The 9448-nt window shown below is 23.0% G+C and overlaps 4 pseudogenes; 3 read left to right on the top strand and 1 right to left on the bottom strand.

Moving 5' to 3' along the window:
- The first annotated feature begins 432 nt into the window (after positions 1–432).
- LOC130452200 (cytochrome c oxidase subunit 1-like) lies at positions 433–2007 on the top strand (annotated as a pseudogene).
- LOC130452199 (cytochrome c oxidase subunit 2-like) lies at positions 1323–2007 on the top strand (annotated as a pseudogene).
- Positions 2008–2614: 607 nt separating this feature from the next.
- Positions 2615–4167, top strand: LOC130452198 (cytochrome c oxidase subunit 3-like; annotated as a pseudogene).
- A 383-nt stretch (positions 4168–4550) lies between these two features.
- On the bottom strand, positions 4551–5751 carry LOC130452201 (NADH-ubiquinone oxidoreductase chain 5-like; annotated as a pseudogene).
- Between the last annotated feature and the right edge of the window lie 3697 nt (positions 5752–9448).

The following is a 9448-nucleotide window of genomic DNA, read 5'->3' as shown; positions in this document are numbered from 1 at the left end:
TTAAATAATATAAGTTTCTGATTATTACCTCCTTCTTTATTCCTTCTAATTATAAGAAGAATTGTAGAAAGAGGTGCAGGAACTGGATGAACAGTTTACCCTCCTCTTTCATCTAATATTGCTCATGGGGGATCTTCAGTAGATTTAGCTATTTTTAGTTTACATTTAGCAGGAATTTCCTCAATTTTAGGGGCTATTAATTTTATTACCACAGTAATCAATATACGACCCAAAGGCATAACTTTAGACCGAATACCTTTATTTGTTTGAGCTGTTGTAATTACAGCAATCCTCTTACTTTTATCTTTGCCAGTTTTAGCAGGAGCAATTACTATATTGTTAACTGATCGAAATTTAAATACCTCTTTTTTTGATCCCGCTGGAGGAGGGGACCCAATTTTATACCAACATTTATTTTGATTTTTTGGACATCCTGAAGTTTATATTTTAATTCTCCCAGGTTTCGGTTTAATTTCTCATATTGTAAGACAAGAAAGTAGAAAAAAAGAAGCTTTTGGAACTTTAGGTATAATTTATGCTATAATAGCAATTGGTTTATTAGGATTTATTGTTTGAGCTCACCATATATTTACAGTAGGTATAGATGTCGATACCCGAGCTTATTTTACTTCAGCTACTATGATTATTGCAGTTCCTACTGGAATTAAAGTTTTTAGATGATTAGCTACTTTTCACGGATCAAGAATTAACTATAGGCCTACAACATTATGAGCACTAGGGTTTATTTTTTTATTCACAGTCGGAGGATTAACAGGAGTAGTTTTAGCTAACTCTTCAATTGATATTGTTTTACATGATACTTATTACGTTGTTGCTCATTTTCATTATGTTCTTTCTATAGGGGCAGTATTTGCAATTATAGCAGGAATTGTTCAATGATTTCCTTTATTTACAGGATTAACCTTAAATAATTTCTACTTAAAAATTCAATTTTTTATTATATTTATTGGAGTAAATTTAACGTTTTTTCCACAACATTTTTTAGGATTAATAGGAATACCACGACGATACTCAGACTATCCTGATATTTTTACTCTATGAAATATTGTTTCATCAATTGGATCTTTAATTTCCCTTATTAGAGTAATTTTTTTATTATTTATTTTTTGAGAGGCTTTCTCTATACAACGAAAAAGAATTAGTTCATTAAGAATAAATTCTTCAATTGAATGATTACAATTTAACCCCCAGCAGAACATAGTTATTCCGAATTACCAATATTATCTGCTAATTTCTAATATGGCAGATTAGTGCATTGGACTTAAACCCCAAACATAAAGTTTAAACTTTTTTTAGAAATTTCAACTTGAAAAAGTTTCATATTACAAGATAGAGCATCACCTTTAATAGAACAATTATCATATTTTCATGATCATGCTTTAATAATTTTAGTAATTATTACTGTATTAGTTGGCCAATTATTATTATCACTATTTTTTAATAAATTTTTACATCGTTACTTATTAGAAGGTCAATTAATTGAAATTATTTGAACTATTTTACCAACTATTACTTTAGTTTTTATTGCCATCCCTTCTCTACGATTAATTTATATTTTAGATGAAATTAATAACCCAATAATCACTATTAAAACAATTGGACATCAATGATACTGATCTTATGAATATTCAGATTTTAAAACTATTGAATTTGACTCATATATAATCCCAATTAATGATATAAATTCATTCAATTTCCGTCTTTTAGATGTAGATAATCGAGTAATAATCCCCTTTGAATCGAATATTCGAATATTAGTTACATCTGCAGATGTTATTCATTCATGAACAATCCCTTCACTGGGGGTGAAAATTGACGGCACCCCTGGACGATTAAATCAAACAAGATTTTCAATTAATCGATCAGGATTATTTTATGGCCAATGTTCAGAAATTTGTGGATCTAACCACAGATTTATACCAATTGTAATTGAAAGAATTTCACCTAAATACTTTTCTAAATGAATTATTAAAATAATTGAATTATCATTAGATGGCTGAAAGTAAGCAATGGAATTTTAAATCATCTATAATATTATAACGGATATTTCTAATGAAAAATTTAGTTAATTTATAACATTAGTTTGTCAAGCTAAAATAATCACTTTGATAATTTTTAATTCCACAAATAATACCATTATACTGACTAACATTAATATTTTTCTTTTTAAGAATTTTCTTTTGTTTTAATAATTTAAATTATTTTAATTTTTTTTATAAAATTAAAATAACTGAAACTAAAATTAATAAAATAAATTTTAATTGAAAATGATAATAAATTTGTTTTCATCCTTTGACCCTACTTCAAACTTTAACTTCTCATTAAATTGATTAAGAACTTTAATTGGATTAAGAATTATCCCCCCATTATTTTGATTAGTCCCTTCACGATTTAATATTTTTTGAAATAAAATTATTATAACTTTACATAAAGAATTTAAAATTTTAATAGGAAATTATAAATCACAAGGAAGAACATTAATTTTTATTTCCTTGTTTTCTATTATTTTATTTAATAATTTTCTAGGCTTATTCCCCTATATTTTTACAAGAACAAGACACATAACTTTAACATTAAGATTAGCTTTACCATTATGAGTGAGATTTATAATCTATGGATGATTAAATAATACTATCCATATATTAGCTCATTTAGTTCCTCAGGGAACTCCTCCAATCCTTATACCTTTTATAGTATGTATTGAAACTATTAGAAATGTAATTCGACCCGGGACTTTAGCTATTCGTTTATCTGCTAATATAATTGCTGGTCATTTATTAATAACTTTATTAGGTAATACAGGACCTATAATAACAATCACCTTAGTAAATTTATTAATTATTATTCAAATTTTACTTTTAACACTTGAATCAGCAGTTGCAATTATTCAATCTTATGTTTTTGCTATTTTAAGAACTTTATATTCTAGTGAAGTAAATTAATGTCAATACATAAAAATCACCCTTTTCATTTAGTTGATATTAGTCCATGACCCTTATTAGGAGCATTAGGAGCTATATCTACAATAATAGGATTAATTAAATGATTTCATTTATATAATAATAACCTATTAATAATCGGTTTATTAATTACAATATTAATTATATACCAATGATGACGAGATATTGTTCGAGAAGGAACCTATCAAGGATTACATACTCTTTTAGTTACTAAAGGCTTACGTTGAGGAATAATTTTATTTATTACATCTGAAGTATTTTTTTTTATTTCTTTTTTTTGAGGATTTTTCCATAGATCATTAGCACCAAGAATTGAACTAGGATTATTATGGCCCCCAAAAGGAATCCAAACATTTAACCCAATTGAAATCCCTCTTCTTAATACTTTAATTTTATTAACATCAGGGTTAACTGTAACATGAGCTCACCATAGACTAATAGAAAACAATTTTTCTCAAGGTCTCCAAGGATTAATTTTTTACAGTAACTCTAGGAATCTACTTCACAATCCTTCAAGGATATGAATATATTGAAGCTCCATTTTCTATTGCAGATTCAGTCTACGGTTCATCTTTTTTTATAGCAACTGGATTTCATGGATTACATGTAATTATTGGAACAACATTTTTATTAATTTGTACAATTCGTCAATTTTTAAATCATTTTTCTTCTATCCATCACTTTGGATTTGAAGCAGCTGCTTGATATTGACACTTTGTTGATGTAGTATGATTATTCTTATATATTTCTATCTATTGATGAGGTAGATAATTTATATAATATAAAAATTATATTTGACTTCCAATCAAAAAATCTAGATTCTAGTATAAATAATTAAAATTTTAATAAGATTAATAATAATAATTTGTTTGATTTTAATAATATTAACAATTATTTTAAATTTAATTTCTAAAAAAAGTTATTATGATCGAGAAAAAAGAAGCCCATTTGAATGTGGATTTGACCCTAAAACTTCAGCTCGTCTGCCCTTTTCTCTTCATTTTTTTTTAATTGCAATTATTTTTTTAATTTTTGACGTCGAAATTACCTTACTTTTACCATTAATTATAACAATAAAAATTTCTAATATTATAAATTATTCAATAATTTTAATTATCTTTATTTTTATTTTATTATGAGGTTTATACCATGAATGAAACCAAGGAGCATTAAATTGAATTAATTAGGATAATAGTTAATTATAACATTTAAGTTGCATTTAAAAATTATTGAATAACTCAATTTATCTTAAATAAGAAGCAAAATATTGTATTTAGTTTCGACCTAAAAGTTTGATTTATATAAATCCTTATTTTTAATTGAAACCAAAAAGAGGTCTATCACTGTTAATGATAAAAATGAGTTATTCTCCAATTAAAGAAATAAGAAAACCAAGAATAAGCTTCTAACTTAATTCTTAAGCAATGAAATTTTGTTTTTATTTCTATTTATATAGTTTAAAAAAAACATTACATTTTCATTGTAAAATTAGATTTTTTCTTATAAATACTTAAAAGTCTCTGACTTCCTTAATTTCTTCAAAATTACACTCTTTATAAGCTATTTAAGTAAATATTTAATAGTAAAAATATTAATCAAAAAATCAATAATAATAAATAAATTTTTAAATGATTAATTGAAAATAATTGTATTAAAGTTAATATTTTTAAATTTTTTGATATTTGTTGACCACCATAATATTCAAATCAGCCTTGATCAAAAATTTTTAAATATAATTTTCCTATATATAAAGGCAAATAATTAACCCCTAATGTAGATAAATAAGGTATATTTCATATTATACTTATAAATAAACTTGAAGTTAAAAATTTTAAAGTTAATAATTGATAAGAAAGCTTAAATTTAGCTAATTCATACCCTAACCATCCACCAATTATAATTACAAATAATGTTAATATTTTTATAAAAAAAGTTAAACAAATAAAATAAGGAGTAGAAAAAAGTAACCATGAAAATATACTGCCTCTAAAAATTACAAATAAAATTAATCCTCTTATTCCTTTTAATATAATTATTCTTCTTTCCTGAATAATATGCAAAGATATAAAATTAAAATTCCCAATTATGGAATAATAAGTTAAACGAAATCTATAAGATACGGTTAAACCAATAGAAATATAAAAAATTAAATAAATATAAATATTTAAATAATTTATTGATATAAATTCAACCACTAAATCTTTAGAATAAAACCCAGATATAAAAGGTAAACCACATAAAGATAAATTACAAATATTTAAATAAGTACATGTTAAAGGCAAATGTTTTACTAACCCTCCTATAAAACGAATATCTTGACAATTAAATAAATTATGAATGATATTACCAGCACACATAAATAATAAAGCTTTAAATAATGCATGAATTAATAAATGAAAAAATGCTAATTTATACTCTCCTAAAGCTAAAATTGATATTATTAAACCCAATTGTCTTAAAGTTGATAAAGCAATAATTTTTTTTAAATCAAATTCAAAATTAGCCCCTAAACCTGATATAAATATTGTTATTGATGAAATAAATAATAAAATTATTATCAAATTATTACTAAATGAAAAATTAAAACGGATTAATAAATAAACCCCAGCAGTAACTAATGTAGAAGAATGAACTAAAGAAGAAACAGGTGTAGGAGCTGCTATTGCTGCAGGCAACCAAGAAGAAAAAGGAATTTGAGCTCTCTTTGTTATTGCCGCTAAAACTACTAAATATCTAATTAATTGTATAACATAATCCTCCTTTATAATTTCTAAATAAAAAATAAAATTTCATCTACCAAAATTTAATATTCAAGCAATTGATATTAATAAAGCTACATCACCAATTCGATTCCTTAAAGCAGTTAATATTCCAGCCCTAAAACTTTTTAAATTTTGATAATAAATCACTAAACAATAAGAAACTAATCCTAATCCATCTCAACCTAATAAAATAGAAATTAAATTAGGTGAAATAATTAATAATATTATAGATAAAACAAATATTACTACTAATAAAATAAACCGATTCTTATAAATATCTTCAGCTATATATTCCTCTCTATAAAAAATTACTATAGAAGAAATAAATAAAACAAACCTTATAAATAACAAAGATATTCAATCTAATAAAACAACAAAATAAATATTAGTAGAATTTAATATTATAAAATTAAATTCTAAAATATAAGTTAAATTTACAACCAATAAATATAATGAAGAAATTAATAATGTTAATCTCAAATATAAAAATATTATAAAATAAATATAACAAATAATCTAAATCTTTATTCATATCTTTAGTACCACAAACTAATATTTTTATTAAACTATTTAGATTAAATTCATTGAACTAGAAATTCTAATTTTAAAAATAATAAATTTAAAGGTAATCAATGTAAAATTATTAGTAAATACTCACGAATTAGCCCCCTATTAAATATATATAAGCCTGAATAATACTGACCATGTTGGGTATATGAATATAAAAATAATGAATAAACAGCCCTAAAAAATGATATCAAAGATAAAAATAGTATACTAAATAAACTAAAAGATAAAATTCTATTAATTAACATAATTTCTCTTATTAAATTTAATGAAGGAGGAGCTGCTATATTAGAAGAAACTAAAAGAAATCAAATTAATCTTAAATTAGGCATAATATTCAATAAACCCTTATTTAAATATAAACTTCGACTGTGAATTCGTTCATAAGAAATATTAGCTAAACAAAATAAACCTGAAGAACATAAACCATGGGCCAATATTATTAATAAAGCCCCTCATAACCCTCAATAATTTAAAGTCATAATACCTGCTAAAACTAAACTTATATGAGAAACAGAAGAATAAGCAATTAAAGATTTTATATCACTTTGACGAACACAAATTAAAGAAACAATAAAGCCTCCTAATAAACAAATTATCATAAAAAAAATATTTAAATTTATTAAAAACTGTTTAAAAATAAGCATAAAACGTAAAAGTCCATATCCTCCTAATTTTAATATAATACCTGCTAAAATTATTGAACCAGAAATAGGTGCCTCTACATGTGCTTTAGGAAGTCATAAATGCAAAAAAAATATTGGAATCTTAACAAAAAAAACCAAATTAATACATAAAAATATAAAAAAAGAATCTAATTCTAAATTTATACAAATAAATATAGTTAAATAATATTTTTCTCTTAAATAAAAAATTATAATTATTATAGGCAATGATATTAATAAAGTATAAAATAACAAATAAATACCAGCCTCTAAACGTTCAGGTTGATACCCTCATCCTATAATTAAAATTAAAGTGGGGATTAATCTAATTTCAAAAAATAAATAAAAAATAAATAAATTTAATGAAGAAAATGTTAAATAAAGACTTAATAATAAAATAACCAAAATTATTAAAATAAATTATGATATTCATTATTAAAATACAATTTAACTCTAGCTAAAATCATTAAACTACAAATTCAAAACCTTAATAAAATTAGACTATAAGATAACATATCTAATCCTAAAAAATAAGAAATATTAAAAACTTGAAAAAACCCTCTATAATTAAAAATAAATCTAAAAGATAAAATAAAAAAAAACCATTGTATTAATCAAAAATTTTTAAAACTTAAAGGAATCAATATCAATAACCCTAATAAATATATTATCATAAAAAAGAAAAAGTTGTGATATAATCATTACCATGAACACGAACTATTAAAATCAATATAGATAACCCTAAAGCACCTTCACATACTCTTATTGTTAAATAAATTATAGAAAAAAAATATTACATAAGTTATATTCCTTAAATATAAAAATAATCTAAAATATAAAGAAATAACAATAAATTCTAAACTTAATAATATTATCAATAAATGTTTTCGATTTAAAACAAATATTAACCCCCCAGAAAAAAATATTACTATTAATAGATATATTAACATTAAAGTTTTAATAATTTAAATAAAATATTGGTCTTGTAAACCAAAAATAAGGTTTCTTTTAAAACTTCAGATATAAATAATATTTATCATTAATCTCCAAAATTAATATTTTACTTAAACTAATATCTGATATAATTTTATTTTTTCCTATATTATTTATATTATCTTTAATATTTATTTTTATAAAACACCCTTTAACCTGTGGTTTAATACTTTTACTACAAACTCTCATAATTGCCTTAGTTAGTAGCCTAATAAGTCTAAATTACTGATATTCCTATATCTTATTTTTAATTATAATTGGAGGTATATTAATTTTATTTATTTATATAACAAGAATTGCCTCTAATGAAAAATTCAAATTTAATTTTAAATTATTACTAATTGCAATATTAACAATAATTTTATTATTTATTTTAATATTTCTAGACCATTATTATATAAATATCATAATACAAACAATTGAAACAAAATCATTTTATTTAAATAAAAATCTCAATTTATCTATAATAAAATATTTCAATTTTCCAAACTATTTAATTATAATTATAATAATTATTTATTTATTTATTACTCTAATTGCTACTGTAAAAATTACAAACTTTTTATATGGACCTTTACGACAAATATTTTAATGAAAATACCCATACGAAAAAAAAATCCATTATTAAAAATTATTAATAATTCATTAATTACATTCCCAACCCCATCAAATATTTCATATATATGAAATTTTGGATCTTTACTAGGTATTTGTTTAATAATTCAAATTTTTACAGGCTTATTTTTAGCAATACACTACTGTCCTAATATTGAATTAGCCTTCAATAGAGTAGCCCATATTTGTCGAGATGTAAATTATGGTTGATTACTACGAACCTTACATGCAAATGGAGCTTCTTTTTTTTTTATTTGTTTATACATTCACATTGGCCGAGGAATTTATTATAGATCATATAATATAATAGAAACTTGAATAATTGGTGTAACAATCTTTTTTTTAACAATAGCAACTGCCTTTTTAGGGTATGTTTTACCTTGAGGTCAAATATCTTTTTGAGGGGCTACTGTTATTACCAACCTAATATCTGCAATTCCTTACTTAGGAAATATGTTAGTTCAATGAATTTGAGGAGGATTTGCAGTTGATAATGCAACTCTAACACGTTTTTTTACATTTCATTTTATTTTACCATTTATTATTTTTGCTTTTATAATTATTCACTTATTATATTTACATCAAACAGGATCAAGAAATCCCATTGGTACTAATAGTAATATTGATAAAATTCCCTTTCATCCTTATTTTATCTTTAAAGATATTCTAGGAGCTCTAATTATAATTTTTTTATTAATCTTTTTAACTCTAAGAAACCCCTATTTACTTGGAGACCCTGATAATTTTACCCCCGCTAATCCACTAGTAACACCAATTCATATTCAACCTGAATGATATTTTTTATTTGCTTACGCTATTTTACGCTCAATTCCTAATAAATTAGGGGGGGTAATTGCATTAGTTA

The sequence above is a fragment of the Diorhabda sublineata genome, unplaced genomic scaffold (genome assembly GCF_026230105.1).
Source record: "Diorhabda sublineata isolate icDioSubl1.1 unplaced genomic scaffold, icDioSubl1.1 Dsub_286, whole genome shotgun sequence".
Taxonomy (NCBI): Eukaryota; Metazoa; Arthropoda; class Insecta; order Coleoptera; family Chrysomelidae; genus Diorhabda; species Diorhabda sublineata.
This window is presented reverse-complemented; position numbering and strand designations above follow the sequence as displayed.